Below are 20004 nucleotides of genomic sequence, written 5' to 3'. Positions count from 1 at the left end.
AGGTGTTTTCAGTCTTTGCTATTTGTACTAACTGTGACATAAAAGGAAAATAAGAGATTACTTATAGAGTTTGTATGTCATTTCTGATGTAAATTAGGAAGACAAATTATTCCTTGAGGGCTCCCTTCTACTTTGTTCCATTGTCAGAAATATAGTAGCCTAAAGAAGTGAATTTTAGTTTATCTGTATTTGAGTACAACTTCTCTGGATTACATCTGTGTTGTAAAACTGCCTGGGCTTTCTGGTCCCCATCTCTTAGGAAACACAGCTGCTTTTTAATGGAAATTCAGATTCTGAACATTCATTTAGGTCCTGATCCAGAGCTCACTGAAATCAGTGGAAGTCTTTCCATTGACTCAAGTGGCCTTTGTGTCAGTCCTCTTCTGAATAGAGCTGACACTAGGCATAAGCATGCTGAGCAATTGCTTAGGGCCCTGAGTGGCTCAAGGGGCCCCTCTCCTCTATTCACGTTTTTAGTATGTGTTGTGTGTATGGGGAGGGGGGAAGGAGGGACCCCAAAAATATGCCTGCTTAGGGCCTGCAGTGGGCGAGAATGGTCTCTGCTCCTGAGTAAACTGTAGTCCCTTTCTTTGATATACGTGCAATGAAGGAGCTAATAGGTGCCATTTGGAGGTCACCAGTATCTTTCATCAGTTGAACAGCCAATATGATTGTGACACAGGCTTGACATGAGGGGTGATTGAGCTTTGTCCCTCAATGTGACCCCAGGAAGGGGATTTATCTATAAGAGCCAAAAGTGAGAGTGTTAGGTCAAGTGTTCACAGCTTGTCTTGAAGATGGAGCAATCAAGTTTTATTGGGAGATCATGCACAGTAATGATGAATAACTTCATTTTTCTAACTGCCCAAACTGAAGAGAGTTAACATTTAGGCTTAAGTAAATTATCCATTCATGCAAAATCTTTACTTCCCTGATTTAATAGATTATGTGTTTATCACCTTGCTGATTTCCACACCACATATACATGTGTTTTAGCTCCTGTGAAATAGTTTACATGCTTTTGGTTTTGCCCATAAAGCGCCTATGTAAACCAATAATGGTATAATTTAATGGTATTATAATAATTTCTTTATACAAGAGGCTTGTATGTGTAGAACCTATATAATCCATAGTCACTGTACATTATTTAAGAGGCACTTACTAAATCTCCCTCTCTCTTTTTATATCCTTATGTAGTATTTCACAACTTCAGAACAAAAGCTAATTTTAGAATACATGTTAAAAAGTGAGGAAATTAAAAGTAAAAACTTAAACCACCATATAAAGAGAAAGATATAACAGCACTTAGTTAAAGATGGAATTAAACTCTTTAACTTTGAATTATTTGATTATTATTCTATCTCAAAAATTTTGTTTTATGTAAGCATTTTTGTCTCAATGTTCTTGGTTTTTTTAAAAACTGGATTAAAAGATATTATAATTTTTTTACTTTATTAAACCTCCAAGGAGTTCCAATTTTGCTGTCTATACTTTTTAAGATAGACAATGTACTTTTGATCCAATTGCTAAAAATTGTATAGAGCTTTCTTTAAAAAATAGTTTGAGGCCCAAATATAGTAAACTGCCAGTGTAAAAGATGTAACTTAATCATATTTATATTTTCTCCACAATCTCCAATGTATATTATATATTAAAAATCCAGTTTTAGTTTTTAAAAGTTAATGATAAAACTAGGAGGAAAAAAGCTTAAAAGAACACATTTGTTTTGGAAACTCTTAAATACTGTTTGTTTTTCTTCCCCTCCCCCCCCGCGAAAAACATAACAAAAACTTCTTGTTTCATGGCTAACACCTTATTTTCCAGGTCTCAGCCTGAAATCAATGTTTAGACCCAAGCCTATAACCTGTGAAAAATGTGGTTTACCCTAGACGTGATGAAAGAGCTCTGAGTATGACTGCCTGTTGTGTGGATTTCAAGGCATTAGGTAAACAGGGATTGGACATGTTATGGAGCTGACAGTTTTAGTCTCCCAGAAAGAGACTATGGGGAGGTGCGAATTTTGTGCTGCTTTGCTCATGCTCTCTCCATAGATGTCAGTATAGAGCAGCATCAAAGCCTCACAGAAAATGTGTATCTCTTGCCTTTGGGGCTTGTGCTGCTATTTGTGGTTTGGATTGCTAAAGGATGGTAGAAATTATCACCCAGGAACGAAAAAATCCAAATCAGAGGAGGGTCCTTAAATTAGGCAGGGATGGCTTTACCTTTGCTGTTTTGAGTTAGAAACAACGTGATCTTTATCAACTGCTATAACTGGTTTCTGAACACACCCTTACATGTCATTTTTGCATACCCACTTTCAGATGTTGCCAAGCTCCCATGAATTTTGGACAATGGCCTGTCTTTATCCTGATGAGTGATTGCAGGGACTCAGGAGATGTGTAAGCATCAGATCCAGACCAAAAATAATGCTGTTAGTTCTGATTCTCAGCTGCCTTGCACGTTGTGTAATCATTTGTGTCCAGACTTCCAAAAGTGCTTAGCATCCACCATCAGGGCCCAGTTTTCACCAGACACCAATATAAGTGGCTAGATTTTCAACATAGCTCAGTAAGTTATTTACTTATCCCTTTGAAAACCAGGACATAGGTGTCACAGTGGGAGTTGCTGGGTGCTGAGCTCTTTTGAAAATCTGGCCCTTGCAGCCTAATCCAAAGACCATTGAAGTCAGTGGGAAGACTCAGATCTGGCCCTTATATATGTACTGAGGGGATATAAAATGCTGCTAAATAGGGTAGCCAACCTTCCAGGATGTCCTGTAGCCTCTAGGAATTAAAAATTAATCTTTAATTGAAGATTATGTCATGTGATGAAATCTCCAGGAATACATCCAACCAAAACTGACAACCCTAAATCAGAATGATAACGTTTTACAACCACTTTGCACTGGTGTAAATGAGTACACAAGGTACAAGACAATGAGAGTCAGCTCATTGAATATGCCTTTTGTTAGGTCCACTTCAGTTGTATCATCACACATAATTTATTAACTCTGGCTTTATTCTCAATGTTTTGATTGAACTTTAAATTGTAGGTTGACTCACTGGATCATATTGAGACCGAGCACAAGCAACTGCTGCTCCTTCTAAGTCAGTCCTTGAAGTTGAAATTTGGTGCACTAATTTTAAATTCACAAAGAATTTTAAAGTATCTTTTTATACTATCATAGTAGGGAACAATACATGAATCAGTATTCTAAGAGCTAATCCTATTCTAATGAGTACAGAACAAAGTACATTAAAATTATCTTGAATAAATCATTGGTTTATATAGCAATAGTTCTGAGAAAATTACACCTTTTTGTAAAATAATCTTATACAATACTTCCAACTTGTACAGCTTGGTTTTTCATTTTTGGTACACTAATTCAGTGCTCACTGTTAGGAAAAGAAAGGGAAAGGTACTAATTGCTTTGCTATTTGTGGTCCCTGTATCACATCTGAAACATTTTTGTGTTATACACAACACATATGCAGACAATTATTTTAATTATTCTTTTAACACAGTACATTAAGAAAATAAATTCATACAATCTGAAGAAATCACGTGGGGCAATTCTGTTTTTAAATAATATGGTTTAATGTTACTGTAAAATGCAAATACACTGGGTTACCATTTGTAATGTAAAAAATATCCTTTAAAAGTTTTCTCGTAAGGAAACAAAAATAGTAAATTTTCAGATGAAGTACTGATGTACAATACAATGGGAGTTTTAAATATGTGGCAATTATTAAGTGCAGGTGATTAAAAATAGTTTACTAAAATATCATAAATATGGTAGGTCAAATTCAGAGAGGAGTGTAATCTGGTGAAACCCACATCCCAAGTGACTGGAAGAGAGGAATGCGGCAGGAGAAACAAGTAAGAAAGAGTGTAAGAAAGTGTATATTTATTAAAGTGACCCCATTCTTTTGCTTATAGTCATGCTCTTACTGCTTGCTCTGGCTCTTTAGTGTGTAGGTAATACCAACTTAGAACCATGTAGATTCATATACCTGCTTTCACCCATTTGCCCATCTTACACCGCCTTACACATCAAGAGAGGAAAAACAGTCTTGTGATTATGAAAATGAACTGGGAATCAGGCAATTACAACTGCAGACACAGGCTTCCTGTGTGACCTTGTGGAAATCGCTTGATCACTCTGTGCCTCTGTATCTCATCTGTAAAATGGGAGGTAATAATACCGTTTATCTCACATGGATGTTTTGAAGCTAAATTCTTTAATGTTTGTGATCTGCTCAGATACTCTGAGCACTGTACAAAATACACCTCTACCCCGATATAACGTGGCCCAATATAACATGAATTCGGATATAATATGGTAAAGCAGCGCTCCAGGGGGGCAGGTCTGCACACTTCGGCAGATCATAGCAAGTTCAGTATAATGTGGTTTCACCTATAACTCAGTAAGATTTTTTGGCTCCTGAGGACAGCATTATATCGAGGTAGAGGTGTACATGATTAAAAATCCCTAAAAACCACCTCTAAATATGGCTCTGTCTCTGGAATCAATAAGTATATATTTTAAAGTAATTACTTATTGAATAAAGAGAACTTTAGAATATCTCCTGTTCTTATATATGATTAATTTTATTTGCTTTGGCAGATATTTTTTTCTTTCTTTAACTTATTTTATACTTAATTAAGGCCTTGAATTGGCAAGGCACTTAAGCATGTACTTAAGTCCATCCCTACTCAGTAAAGCTTGTATGTACTTGCTTAACTTTAAGCACATGCTTACTTCCTGTTGAAACACTAGCACTTAAACATGTGTTTTAAGTGATTTGCTGAATCGGGCCCAGCTGATTTGCTACTGGTGTGTTGGTAAATGATACTGATCTTTCTTTGTATAATTTATATTCCTCATGGATCTTCCCATGTCATCTGCAAAATGGGATAATATTTCTTCAGCATCTTATTCAGAACATTTAACTTAAATTTAGATCTCTATGGCAGTCCCTGTATTACTTTATTACCAGTCTATCATCATACAAATTTTTGTGCAATTGTATAATGGTGATAGGCAGATGGGTGGAAATACATATATACAATCCATACCTAAGATAGTTTAATACAATCTTGTTAGCATTATTTATAAAATTACCACTTCATTTTTAGATTTTATATCTTTAAAAACTTTTAATATAATTGTGCAGTGAAAATAACTCTTTTATTTTTTAAATTTTCAACCAATTTTTTTTGCTGCCCTTAAAGTAAAAGTGCCTATTTTCCTTCATCTTTAGATCTCTTAAAAGCAGCTTCCAACTGTTTTCCCATGACTGATGTCAAACTGATATGTGCAAGCTCTAATTCTACTCCTAAAATAGTTTTCTTTAATGAGACTTACATTTCTATTCCACTTTCTATAGTTATTTTTTTCCAGAGCTGGTCAAACTTCTGAAAATCTCATCTAATGTTATCAGTTTCCATCAGTGACTGTTGCTATTCTTAGATGTACTGTATATTGTCAGGAACTATTCCTTTGATAGGTACTGAAAAACTATGTCCAGTAATAGGTAAGTTCTTACAAAGTGTTCCTGAAAATCTGATCCTCTTCCCCTTCATTGGTCAACCACATTACTTGTAAAAATAAATAATGTGGTTTAGTATCTCTTTATTTTAACACTTTTTGTTTTATTCTTAAGGGGAATAGATAGTTTTGTTACCCATTTTGTATAACGCCTATTCTTATATTAAATTCTTGTTTATGTATTTATTTTTGAGATGGCTATAAAAAGCAAAAATAATATGATGAACTCCGTAGCGAGAGGGTAACAGAAAGAAAATGATTGTGGGGAAACAGATCTATATGAGGTACAAGGGTGTAACAGTGTTACACAGCATCATTTACAACCGCTGTTTTCTATAAGCATATCCAATTATTCAAATAATCTAAAGTGTTCATTGGAAATATCCAGGAATAAAGTGTGGGGTGCAATATCAGGGGGTTTGTTTTGGTGAAAGTGAGGACAGATTTGCTTCCATATTTTCAAATTTTGACTGTTTTCTTGAGAGCTTCCATTTGACTCACTTAATTATACCAGTGTTTGGTCTGAGAAAGACTGGAGAGTTCCACCTTTTGGAAGCATCAGTTTCTTCTAAGTGAAAGAGGCATGTAGAATCTGTTGGTCTCAGGAGTCCAGTTAGGCACAGGGATGCAAGGGCTGGAAAGTGGTGGCAGAGAAGAGAAAAGTGTTAAGAATAAGGAAAACGTTAGTGCTAGGATCTCTTCTCTCTGCCCTATTTTATAAAAACTCCACAGTAGTGGGACACTTCCACAGGACATATAAAAGGAATTCTTCTGAGCTCAGCATCAGCAAAATACATCCGATTCACCAATGTTTATATACTGAATCCTACTGAGATTCCATTGTAGTCAGAATATATTCTCTTCAATAAACTAGATATGGAGATATAAAATGATTTCTTAATATTCTGCTCTACTCTCTATATAGTCTATATTATGAGTTTGTCATAGTTTAGCTTCAGGCCATCTCTTCTCTTAAGTTTGTGCCTGATTGGGTTGTTATGGTCTTAGTATATAGCTGGATGATGTGTGTGTCTTTTAATTTTGAAATTATTGTATAACTCCAAGACCAAACGATGGGAGCGTTTGTAAATTACAAATAAAGATCTGCTTTTGAGATCCAGATCCCAAAATTGAACAATGCCAGACTTATTTCTATGAAGTTTGTAAGAAAAGCATAGACAGCATTACTGCTGGCAGCCTTTTACAGACAGTGTTTCACTAGAGATTTAAAACTGTAAGGAGTTCAGCTACCATCATTTTTAATTCTGGGTCCAAATATGTGGTCAGCAGATGGCTCAGTTATAGATACTGTCATACTTGGGTTTTGTGGAAGGAGGTTCAAGGTCCAAACAGACCCATGTGATTCATTCTTACAAATTTGCAAGAGAGGCATAATACTCTTTAAATCCTTTCCTCCCGTCATCAGAGGGTTGCCTCCTCCTATAAGGAAGGCTGCATTGTCCCACATTAAAGAAATCAGAATCGGCATATAGAAATGGATTGTGTATTAAAGCTGGGGTGCCAAAATTATTGCAGGAGGGAAGAATTATTATTGTTTGCATTAAGATAGTGCTCAGTACATACTAGGTGCAGTATACACAGAGAGGAAAATATTATTATTCCTGCCTCAAGGAGCTTAGTCTTAGACCCAGATCATGCACTGAGGTCTGTGTGGCTGCAAAGGCCCTCCCACATAGAACTCATTGCGTTATTGAAACCTGTCATACACCTAGGTATAGGTGGTGTGACCTAGTGGTCGGAGCAGGAGTCTTACCTGGTGGTAAAAGCAGAATCAGAGCACAGAACTAGAGGTGTGGTCAGTAGGCAAAGCCAATGGTCAGAGCATGGGGAGTCAGGAACCAGAATAGAACCAAAGGGCAGAGCTGGAGTTGTGGTCAGGAGACAAGTCAGTGGTCAGAACTAGGAATTAGGAATCAGGAGTTCAGAGGTAGGCAGAGATAGGGCTGGAGTGAATCAGGCAAGGAGGGTGGAGAAAGGGCTGGGCAGTGGAACTCTGGGCATGGAACACATTGAACAGGCACTGTGCTGCTCTTGCTACAGGGCTTAAATGGCGACCTGTTGGCCCTTCTGACCAATCAGGGAGCACAGTCAGTTAGTGAGGGTTTATTGGGCTCTAGCAAGTTCACTGAGTTGCTAGGCAACAAAGCCCACAGACAGCTGAGTTCTTGATGGTACCTCCCTGCTCCAGGGCTCCTCCCAGGGACCCTCAGTTAGGGAAGGAGTTGTCAACGAGTGGTTTAAGGAGACAAACATGAAAGATGGGGAGCATCTTGAAGGATTCTGGGAGTTGAATATACTGGGTATATTTGTTCAGTGATCTGAAAAGACTGAGGTATTGGTGGTCAGGTTTGGCCGAAGGATGGTCTGTTCTCAGTTTTTAAGTCAAAAGTCAAACCTTATCCCCTGCTGAAAGGTTTGGGGCGACTTGTCACTTTTGATCGGCATAGTGCTTATGTGTGGGTTTTTTTAGCAGCAAGTAAATGTTCTTTGAGTTCCTGGTGTGTTTCCTGAAAATGGTTTCTTCATACGGGCACAGCAGCCACATGACCCAGCATAGTTTTTAACATCAGTTCATAGGATTGGCTACCAGAAGTACCTAGCAATCAGCGTCCAGATTTTCAGTTGGCCGAAATGTCCCACTATGGGCATGTCATGGCACAACCGTAGTGCCTGAAGCTGCCTTTGGGAATGTAGAGATGATCCCCATGATTAAGGATGTCTTGTTGTAGATGAAACTTTAAATCTGGGGAAGCACTGTTGGCTCTTAGCAGTTTGGGGCCAGTGCATATTTGGTGATGTACCTGACATCCTGCTGGAGGGTGTGAAAAGCAGCTTCTGCAGAATGTTCTCAGTTAGAGCCATCCAAAATGCTTGTGGTTGTCCATACAAAGCTCTCAAAATGTTCAAGGAGAGGACTGGACCATTAGGAGCAAGGATGCCCACTTGAGGACCTCTCTGGTGAGCAGGTTAAGTACTAATCCCACTGAGGACTGATCCATGGGGTAAAACTGTGGCCGCAACATGAACTGGAGATGACATTGATTAAGAAACCCATAAAATATGGCATGATCTCCATCAGTTTATTGGGTAGGGCCATCTTGGGTTCACAGACAGTAGATGTGAAAGTTGGGCGGACAGAAGATGCTGTCTGGGCTTGTACCTGGCCTGGAGTGCTGCATTCTGCTTATGTAGAAGTTCTTGCAGGACCCCAGCACTGTCTGAGAAGGTGGGTTTGGCTCCTGTTGGGGCTATTCTGGAGGGGAGCTCCATGGCATGGGCAAAGTCCCTACTATCTTCTAGCGGGCTGCTCAGACTGTCACACACAAGCTAGTGGTTGGCCTAGTGGTTGGAGCAGAATCAGAGGACAGAACCAGAGGCGTAGTCAGTCAGAGCCCAGTGGACTGAGCCTGGAGGTAGCTGAGTTTCTGACAAAATCTAGGAAGCCATGCAACCTTTAAAGGATGGTGGAGAAAGATATAATTAAAATATCCATGCAATTCTTACATATTTGTTTTAGTATAAATATTTATATACATTTTATACATCAGATCTATATGTTTCAAATTGATTAAAGAACAGATTTTTACACAACTTAATTTATCTATGGAACTCATTGCCAAAAGATATCAATGGGACCAAAAGTTTAGCAGGCTTAAGAAAGAATCAGACAATTATAAGGATAATGAAAATTGTTACAGTTATGTTAGATACTATAGGATAAAAATATACCTATTTAACACCATATATACCCTTGTGCTTCAGGGCATAAACCAACTGCTGACTGTCTTGTGGGCAGGTTTTTCCATTGTGGTGGTTTTCTTTTTTCTTCTTGTACTTTCCTCTGCAGCATTGTGCATTGGCCATTCTTGGAGACAATATAACAGACTAGATGGTCTATTGGACTGATTTGGTATAGCAAGTCCTATGTTCCTATTATTGTTAGATTTTTGGAAATAAATTGTAGCTATTTCCCCTTACTTTGTGAAAATGGCTTTATTAATAGCAGAATATGCTAGCATGTAGACTAGAGTCTAATGTGACCACCTTTGAAACACCCTAAGTAGTCTAAGGGTTTGTCTACATGGACTAGCAATACCCAATAGGGCTGTGATTTCTAAAGCACAGTAACAGATCATGCTCAGTCTGGTCCATGTAGACTCTGTTGATGTGCAGTAAAAGTTCCCTAGTGAGTACCAACCGTGGCTACATGGACCAAATAATATGCAACACATTAATGTGCTTTAGAAATCACACCCCTGTAGTGTACATTATCTCACTATATAGACAAGCCCTAAGAGGAATCCAAAGACTGATCCCTACTCCTGAAACACTTTCAGGATTAATTTAGTGGCAGCAAAATCCTAATTTATTTCACCCCGTATTGAAACAGATTCACCAAATTAAGCAGGGATCAGACATTGTCAGAATGCCCTGTAACTTTCTGTATTTGATTATATACTTCCTCAGTCTGCATTTTAAAATGCCATGGTTTTGAAATATTGTGTCATTATTTGCATATCACTTATTATCAAATCACTTTAATTCCGAGGTAAAAAATGAGGGATGCTCCCACATTTATCTTTTATTTATTATGTCTGGGTTATGCCCTAGGACTGACCACCAGATTTGTCAGGCACTGTTAGTTATATAACCAGGAAAGGAAACAACACTATCTGACCTTCTAGAACATAAAATCTTTCAATAGCCTCTGATGAAAGTTTCAATCTTTTTTACATGCTTCCTTTCTTTTGTTAACATTTCCGACTTTCTCATAATGCATAAAGGTGTACAGTGTATAAATATGTATCTGGAATATTTATTTTATTCCAACTTTTTCCAGTTTTCCCCAGCCAATGGTCTAGGCACATGACAAACACTTAGGATGCAACATTTAAAATCTGTATAATCACAAAGAATAGACTGCCTGTGAAAGAGACCTTTCCTGCCTCCAGGAAGACTCCCTCTCATGAATCCCTCCTCCTGTCCTTTGTCTCCAACCCTTCCCTAGAAAAATCCTAGAAGAATGGGGAAATCTTACAGAGCGTCCTGAAGGTCACCATGTCCAGTCTCGTTACAGTAATATCGGTCACCCAGGAATATGGAGAGAATAATATCTCTGAGTCCATCGTTTTCATTTTCCTTAATCATTATCTTCTCCCAGTCTTTTAAAACAGGAACATGTGATGGAACGTGTCCTCAGCTGGTGTAAACTGGCATAGCATGGGAACTGAAGATCTGACTCATGATATTGCTGAACAAAAGGAGCCTAATAAATCCATCTGATCCATTCCTCCTTTGAGATAGTAGCTTTACCTTATAATGTTTTTTCTTAACAGTTGTTTAGCTCCTATATGAAAAATATATTTGCACTACTTTCTATCTCAACTGTATTAATTCAATAGCTGTTATCATCATTTTTTATTTCCTAAAATAATGTCTGTCAAGGTATTTATCACTGATCTTCTTTTAGTGACTCTGTGTACTGTATCCTTAACTCAATTTTAATGTTCTAGGAATTACCCTGTTCTCTACAGATCTGTTACAATGGATAAGTATGTCAGCTGTTTACAGCTTGGAGTTGGAACCAGACCTGGCAGTAGGAGAATGGCTCCTTCCTCCCTCCAGAATTCCCTTCTGTGTATCTGCATCCCCAGCAGACCTCTGTGCAGCAGAACTTTTCTGAGAGAAATTCCAAAATTTGATTTCATATTTCTGACTAACAGTTCAGCTCAATGTGTCTGTCCAATTCCCGGTCATCTCCAATTCCCACCTATTTATTCCTACTCTTTATTTCCTATCCTTTAAACAGTTACTGAACAATAAGAGAACCTTCTCTCTTGTCCCATGACTGACTGTTTTGCTTAAGAGCCTTTGGTGAGGGACCCTGTCAAAGGCTTTCTGAAAGTCCAAGTACACTATATCCATTGGATCACTCTTGTCCACCTGTTTGTCGAGCCCATTAAAGAATTCTAGTAGACTGGTAAGTCATGATTTCCCTTTACAAAACCGTGTTGACTCTTCCCAACATTGTGTTCATCAAGGTCTGAAAATTCTGTTCTTTACGGTAGTTTAAACCAATTTGCCTGCTACTGAAGTTAGGCTTACCAGCCTGTAGTTGCCAGGATCGCCTCTGGAGCCTTTTTTAAAAATAGGCGTCACATTAATTATCTGCTAATCATCTGGTACAGAGACTGATGTAAGTGACAGATTACATACCATTGTTCTTCAATTTCATATTTGAGTTCCCTTGGAACTCTTGATTGAATGTTGTCAGGTCCAGGGGACTTATTACTCTTTAATTCATCAATTTGTTCCAAATACCTCCTCTATTGACACCTCAATCTAGGACACTTCCTCAGATTTGTTATCTAAAAAGAATGGCTCGAGTGTGGGAAGCCCCCTCACATCCGCAGCATTGAAGACGCAAACAAAGAATTCATTTAGCTTCTTTTCCACAGCCTTGTCTTCATTGGGTTCCCCTTTAGCACCTTGACCATCCAGTGGCCCCACTGATCATTTGGCAGGCTTCCTGCTTCTGATGCAAATCCAGTCGGATTCCACTGGGGTCAATCCTGGGTCTGGTATGATTCTGTATTTTAATTAATGATTTGGATAATGGAGTGGAGATTATGTTTATAAATTTGCAGATAACACCAAGTTGAAAGGAGTTGCAAGCACTTTGGAGGACAGTATTAGAATTCAAAATGACCTTGACAAATTGGCAAATTGGTCTGAATTCAACAAGATGAAATTCAATAAAAATAAATGCAAGGTACTTCACTGATGTAGGAAAAATCAAATGGACTACTATAAAATGGGGAAATAACTAGGTAGGTGGTAGTGCTGCTGAAAAGAAGTGGATCCCAGTTGAATATGAGTCAACAATGTGATGCACTTGCAAAAAAGACTGTCCTTCTGGGGTGCATTAACAGGATTGTCATATGTAAAACCAGGGCCGGCTCCAGCGTTTCTGCCACCCCAAGCGGCGGAAAAAAAAAATAGCCTCGATCAGCAGCACTTCGGCGGCAGCTCCACTGTGCCACTTCGTTCTTCAGCAATTTGGCGGCAGGTCCTTTCCTCCGAGAGAGAATTGCCGCTGAAGAGCCGGACGTGCTGCCCTTTTCCGTTGGCCGCCCCAAGCACCTGCTTGCTGCACTGGTGCCTGGAGCCGGCCCTGTGTAAAACATGGGAGGTAATTGTCCCACTGTACTCAGCACTGGTAGGCCTCAGATCACCAATTCTAGATGCCACACTGTAGGAAAGATGTGGAGAAATAGGACAGAGTCTAGAAGAGAGCAACAAAAATGATACATGGTTTAGAAAACCTGACCTATGAAGAAAGGTTAATAAAACTGGGCATGTTTAGTCCTGAGAAATAAAGACTGAGGGGGAACCTGAAAACAGTCTCCAAATTCATTAAGGTCTGTTATTAAGAGGACAGTGATGAATTGTTTTCCATGTCCACTGAAGCTAGGACAAAAAGTAATGGGTTTAATCTGCAGCAAGGGAGATTTAGGCTAGATATTAGGAAGAGCTTTCTAACTGTAAGTGTAGTTAAACTCTGGAATAGGCCTTCAAGGAAGATTGTGGAATTCCCATCACTGGAGGGTTTAAGAACAGGTTGGACAAACACATATCAGGGATGGTCTAAATGAACTTGGTGCTGCCACAGTGCAGGGGGCTGGACTTGATGTTTTCTCAAGGTCCCTACATTTCTGTATTTTTATGAAATAATGAAAGTATAATTTGACTCCCTCTACGTGCTTTCACAAGCAATGCTAACATGGGTGAACGCTATTGTAACCCTGCGCCCCCTCAATCCCATATCCAAATGTTTCTCTCTGAAAAAGACAGTGACACACAAATCTGTTTCATGCAGGTATATGTGGCAGTCACCAATGAGATTAGACACACAGGCAAATCAGTTCTCAGCTTTCTTAGTGCTATAGTGGGAAACTTTATGGAAAGCTGAATCTATTCACGGAGTCATTGGAAAAGTAGATTTGCAATACTGGCTCCTGTCAGACACTATAGAAAGGAAGACAAATCAGATGGGAAATTGAATTAGTGAAGCAGTCCCTGAAGTACAAGAAGGAATTCCACTTTGCAAGTGGAAGTGGAACAAATCCAGGGTGTTGAGGTAAGATCAGCAACTTAGCTTCAGTTGCCTCAGAGCAATCTATATGACTCCAAACCAGCCATACCTAGGGTTAGCCCCCAATTGGTGCCAGTGTTTCAGTTTGGAAGAAAATGGCTATCTAGAGCTTTAGTCAAAATGAGGTGACTGGACATTGGCCAGAAGCGGTACTCTACAGTGCTGTGCAAGAATCCCAGTGACAGTTTTGTCCTATTTCCAGTCTCAAACAGCCCATGGAAATGCCAGTACATGAATGAAACCTGCATCATCTACTTCATGTCAGAGTGATATAACCCATTTCCTATTAAAGACTCAGACAATGAGAAACGAATAGATCAGGGCTCCATTTGAAACATCTGAACACATTTCTAAAGGAAGCTTATCTTCGCATTCCTGTTTTACCATTCCAGAGACCATTTCCCCACTTTGCATAAGTATGGTGGAGTCGTCGTTCCCCCCCCCCCCCCAATTCTGATCACTACTTTTTGATCTGACAAGTGCTCCCAGAGTCTCTTCCAGCAGAACCTTGGCATTATTAATATCGGCTTTAAGGAAGAAGTACAGATGAAGTGAAAGAGGGTTTAGCTACAATGAAGAAAGGGAAGGTGGCTGATGGAGATGGTATTCCACCCACTACCCCCAAATTTCTTAATCAACTGGACCCCAGGGGACTCCAATAGATAGTGAAACTGTACAACAAAACCTAGAACCCAGAGGCATCCCAAAAGCCTGGCAGGAGGTGACAGTCATTGCCATGCTCAAATCGGGCAAGCCGACAGATGACCCAGGATGTTATTATCCGATATCACTCCTGTGCACTATCTAAAAACTCCTGGAACATATCATTCTCTGGAGAATCAGTCCTCTTTGTTGAGTCAGTGATCCCCAAAGAACCATTGGGATTCCAGCCTAAATGCAGTTGTTATGACCAAGTTTTGGCCCTTGTAACACATATTGAGGATGGATTCCAGAAGAAATTTAAGACTGGTGCAGCGTTTGTAGACCTGTCATCAGCCTATAATCCAATCTGGATTAAAGGCCTGATGCTGAAGCTCACAAGGATCATCCCATGCCACAAAAGACTATGCCTGCTATGGATGATGCTGAGCAATAAGCGGCTACATGTCCACTTGGGCAATGAACTCAGTTTGCCCCAGTTCCTTAACAATGGACTGCCACAAAGCTCAGTACTCATGCCAACGCTTTTCAACGAAGTCGTGCAAATTTGCATATGTGGATGACCTTGCCCTGGCAACTCAAGCAGCCACCTTCAGCAACATCGAGTCCAGATTGAACAGGAACCTAAACACTGTGGAGGAATATTTCCAGAAATGGAGGCTCAAGCCAAATCCTCATAAAATAGTCACCGCATTCCATTTTGATAGCAGGAATGCTAAGCACACCCTGAAAGTGACTTTCTGCAGCAACACTGTGTGACATGACCCCGCTCGACCTATCTTGGAGTGAAGCTGGATCTCACGCTAACCTGCCACAACCCTCTGAAGAAGGTAGCTACCAAGATGAAGACAAGGGTCAACCTGGTCCAGAAACTGGCAAGCACAAACTGGGGAGCATCAGCATCAGTGTTACAGATATCAACAGTGGCCCTTGTGCACCCCGTAGCTGAGTACTGTGTATGGAACAGAAATAGCTATACTCGACTTGTTGATGTCCAACCAAATACTGCAATGCAGAGCATCACTGGCACCCTCAAGTTGACCCGAGCACCTTAACTACCAGTGCTGTTGCATATTGCTCCCCCATCCATTCGCTGCCACACTTCAGGAATTCCAGAGGGTCATGGAAAATGAACATCTTCCCATCCACCAAGACCGTAACAATGTCCCACACCACCACTAGAAGTCACGTAAGCCCATTTGGACCCATGCATTTAACCTTCAACAATGCAATTTCAACCCTGGAAAGCTGAATGGAGTTCACAAGAAGTAACAAACACCTTGTGAAAGATCCGATGCAGAAGATCTCTGGCTTTGATCTCCCATAATGTTCATGGGCCACCCTAAATTGTATCTGCATAAACCATGGCAGATTCAGATCCTTGCTGCACAAATGGAAAATTAAAGACTTTCCACTATGCGAGTGTGTTCACCCAGAACATACCATGGAACATATAACAACTCAATGCCTGATTCACAAATGCGAAGGAGGCATCACAGCAAATACACTCAACTACTCCAGACACAATTATCTGGCTTAATCATGTAAATGTAAAATTATAGTTGTTGCTGTACGTTTACATCAGCCATATGAAAAAGAAGAAGGAAGAAAAAAATTATTTCCTATCTTGTCCTTAAAAATTCTGCTGATCAGGGCTCTGTACATAGAGAGAGAGCTGAAGCAAGCTCATAGAGTAATACAGTTTCTGGTATCAGAGGGTAGCCATGTTAGTCTGGATCTGTAAAAGCAGCAAAGAATCCTGTGGCACCTTATAGACTAACAGACGTTTTGGAGCATGAGCTTTCGTGGGTGAATACCCACTTCCTCAGATGCACAGTTTCTGGGTTATCTTTGAACCATGATAGCAGCTGTATAGTATCAGGGAAGTCCATCTTAGATCTGAGCTGAGGATGAATCCGACTGGGTACAAGGTCTCATCTCAGAAGAATGTTAACAGAAGATGAAGATGAAGATGGCCACAAAGGAAAACAAGTGGTATGACAGAAACAAAATTCCGGTTTTTAGTGATGTCCTTCAGTGAATTAGAGTTCACATGAGACTTATCCAGTAAATCCTGTTATCACCGCCACATCTCACCCTATCACATTGTTTGTTTGGCAGAGGTCAAGGTCCCGTTGTCTACTGTCATCTTCTGCAGCTGATGGATGCAGAGAATCAGATTTTTCACAGGGATTCATCCATTAGTGAACCAGCTAGAATGAGTCTTATGGCAGATACTAGCTGGTAATAATGAAGGGGACTCATTCAGGTCTCACTTCTGTCCAGAATATGGATGCTAGTAGGAGAGAAAGCACAGCATCCACTGGGTAGAATACTGTGATTCATTGAGGTTTTGGAGCACTCTTCTTTCTGTGGATAACAGACTTGCTCTAGTCATGACAGTCAATGTGCCTGATAAGATTTCCCTAAATGTAGGAAGAACACATTCAGCCTAATCTAGAGAGAAACTTGATTTCTGTCTAGGCAATGTAAAGTTGGCTATCTGTCTGTGCACTGCTCCTCAAGAGGAAGATGAACACTGAATGCTGCATGGTGGAAGTTGGATTAAGCAGAGTGAAACTTGCACAGAGAAATATCCTCACTGTGAATTTGATTTTCTTATGATTGACCTCTTTGCACCTGGAAACAGCAGTAAAGCACCCTATGGCCTCTCCATGTGTCAGGACTGGGGATGCATGGTAATATATAGTTTCTAATAAAGCTGGACAAGGTCTCTAGTATATGCCTTCCCAGATTTCTCTCTGCTCCCCAGGACTATACAGAGATAGGAATGAGAGAGCACCAGTGATACTCTTCCTCTTTTTGGCTGAAGAGGCGATGACTCTCAATCCAGAGTAACTTAATTTTGACTCTTCCGATGTGTATATCTCACAGGAGAAGCCTGCTATTACAAAACCAATCCTCATCCAGCAATAAACCAGTTCAAAATGGATTCTTGGATGAAGTGATTATTATTGTTGACTTCCTTCTGGGGTACATAACAAATAGAACTTATTCTACTGACTGAAGCAAAGTCCATGGTTTAACTACCAAATTAATCAAGTGAAATTTAGGGCAAGCCTACGCTACAAACTTTTGCTGAGGCAATTAGTATATCACTTGTGTGTGTCCACACTTGGCTCTTTGCTTCAGCGCTGTGTATACTCACCAGGAGTTGTTGTTTCAATGCACATTGTGGTGCACTATTAGACAATCTAGCAGTAAAAGCTTCTAACAGGTGCCAACTATGTCAACATTTGAAATGGTCATACTTAATTTGAGTAGGCATGAATTCATCTTTTTCTTTGTGCTTTTTGTCTAGGTCAAGAATACTGTGCATTAGTGTAACCTGTTGTCATAAACAGATAGCTAAGGGTTAATGTCTCTTTCACCTGGAAAGGGGTAACAAAAAACACCTGACCAGAGGACCAATCAGGAAACAAGACTTTTTAAAATCTGGGTGGAGGGAAGTTTTGGGTGTGAGTTCTTTGTTCTTTGTCTTGTGTCTGTGCCCTCTCGGCTCTGAGAGTGATCTCTCTCTATCTCCAGCTTTCTAATCTTCTGTTTCCAAGTTGTAAGTACAAGGATAGAAAGACAATAGGTTTATATTGTTTTTTTGTATTTACATGTGTGTAGTTGCTGGAATGTTTAAATTGTATTCTTTTTGAATAAGGCTGTTTATTCATTTTTTTCTTGTAAGCAAATGACCCTGTATTTGTCACCTTAATACAGAGAGACCATTTTTATGTCCTTTTCTCTCTTTTTATATACTGCTTTCTTTTTAAGACCTGTTTGAGTTTTTTCACTGATTAAGGCTAAGGGATGAAGGGAGAGGGAAATCTCTTTGTGTTAGATTTACTAGCCTGACTTTGCATACCCTCTGTGTGAAGGGGGGGGGGAGAAATTAGACCTCTCGGTACTTGTGTTTCCAGGACTGGAAGCAGGGAATCTCCTAGGGTCGTCCAGGGAGGGGAGCCTGGGAGGAAGTAACAAGGAAACAAGGGGAGGGGGTTATTTCCCTTTGTTGTAAGACTCAAGGCATCTGAGTCTGGGGGTCCCCCAGGGAAGGTTTTGGGGAGACCACAGTGAGCTAGGCACTGTATAAATCCCTGGCTGGTGGCAGCTTTACCAGGTCCAAGCTGGTAACTAAGCTTGGAGGTTTTCATGCTAACACCCATATTTTGGACGCTAAGGTCCAGATCTGGGAAAAAATGTTATGACACCTGTGATAGCTAACTTTGCAATTAGCTGAACCAGTATTTTAGAACCTGATTCTCCACTGCTTTGTGCTTTGTGTAGTCATTTACACCTGGACACACTATGTCCAAAGAGGATGGGAAATGCTACCAAATAAGAATTCATTGGAACAAGCACTCATGGTGTGTACACACAGTACCAAAGCAAAGAGCCAAATGTGCATGCGCACGAGCTATATACTAACTGCAAACATTTTACAACCACTTCACACAGCCATAAGGGCTACCCAGAGTGTCTTAATTGTACATTTAGGGCTAGATTCTGATATCTTTACTCTCATACTTGACTAGTGCTTTGCTCCATGAGAGCTCCTATTGAGACAATGGGTTATTGTTGGAGTAATCTGCTATTCATTGTGAATAAGGGTGTCAGAAACTAGTCCTTTGATTCTGAAGAGCATATTAAAAGGGAGAGGCACAGCAATGGGATCCTGGTCCATGACTAGGGCTCCTAGATGCTACGGTAATTTAAATAATAAATAATAATAAATGGCAATTAGATGCTTAATTCCCATTAAAAGTCAATAGGAGTTGGCTGCTTTACTGCCATTTGTGCCTTTGAAAATCTCCCCGTAATATCTAGGAGGAACACCAGATTTCTATGGATTAGAATTGGATTTCTGTTACAGATTTGTACAAATTTTTGCTGAGGTATAGTTGTTGATATGCATAAAGGAAGATTACGAAACACTGGGAAAACACACATGCTTTCAAAATAATAGTAAAAAAAAATCCTCTAATATGCTCCAATATGAAATTACTTAAATTTATCCAAATGACCAAATATGAAGTCTTAAAGGAAAACTCCATTTTATTTTATTTTTTTCTGGCATGGATACAAAGCTATTGAGGGATGTAAACATTGTAATTTAAACATCTGTCATTTGTTCAAAGAGGGAGTATCTTTTGTTGAGCTTATATAGCCTATAATATATTGTATTAATTAAAAACCTACAAATTGGCATTTTTCCCTGGGAATATGGTAGGGAGGGAAAAAGTGTTTCTCTAAATGAAAGGAAGGTTTTTACATAATAACTATAAATGTCTTGAAAATGTATGATTTGCTTTTAAATAAAATAAAGCGGCTTGCTGTTTCTGCACAAATGAATTGGAGAAAGGGATTTATCCAGAGTAATTCAGTCAGATGAATGGAGAGATATGTCCATCACCACTATAATAGTGGTTATTCCTTCTAAATATAAACTGATAATATTATATATTAGAGGCTTGATTATACCGTTAAGAAGATTAGTATATTTAAACTGAAAATAAAGGCTCATGTGCCCTAAATGTGAAACTAAAATGGATGATCTTAGAATACAGTTGTAACACAATATTCAACCCTATTGAACAAGGTATTT

General features: G+C 39.5%; 1 protein-coding gene across 4 annotated transcripts in view; it reads left to right on the top strand.

Annotated features, from left to right (window-relative positions):
- Positions 1-20004, top strand: part of RELN (reelin) — a 480031-nt gene that overhangs the window by 1471 nt on the left and 458556 nt on the right. The gene's annotated exons all lie outside the window — the stretch shown is intronic.

The sequence above is a fragment of the Gopherus flavomarginatus genome, chromosome 1 (genome assembly GCF_025201925.1).
Source record: "Gopherus flavomarginatus isolate rGopFla2 chromosome 1, rGopFla2.mat.asm, whole genome shotgun sequence".
Classification (NCBI taxonomy): domain Eukaryota; kingdom Metazoa; phylum Chordata; order Testudines; family Testudinidae; genus Gopherus; species Gopherus flavomarginatus.
Note: the sequence above shows the minus strand (reverse complement) of the source record. Positions and strands in the feature narration are given on the sequence as shown.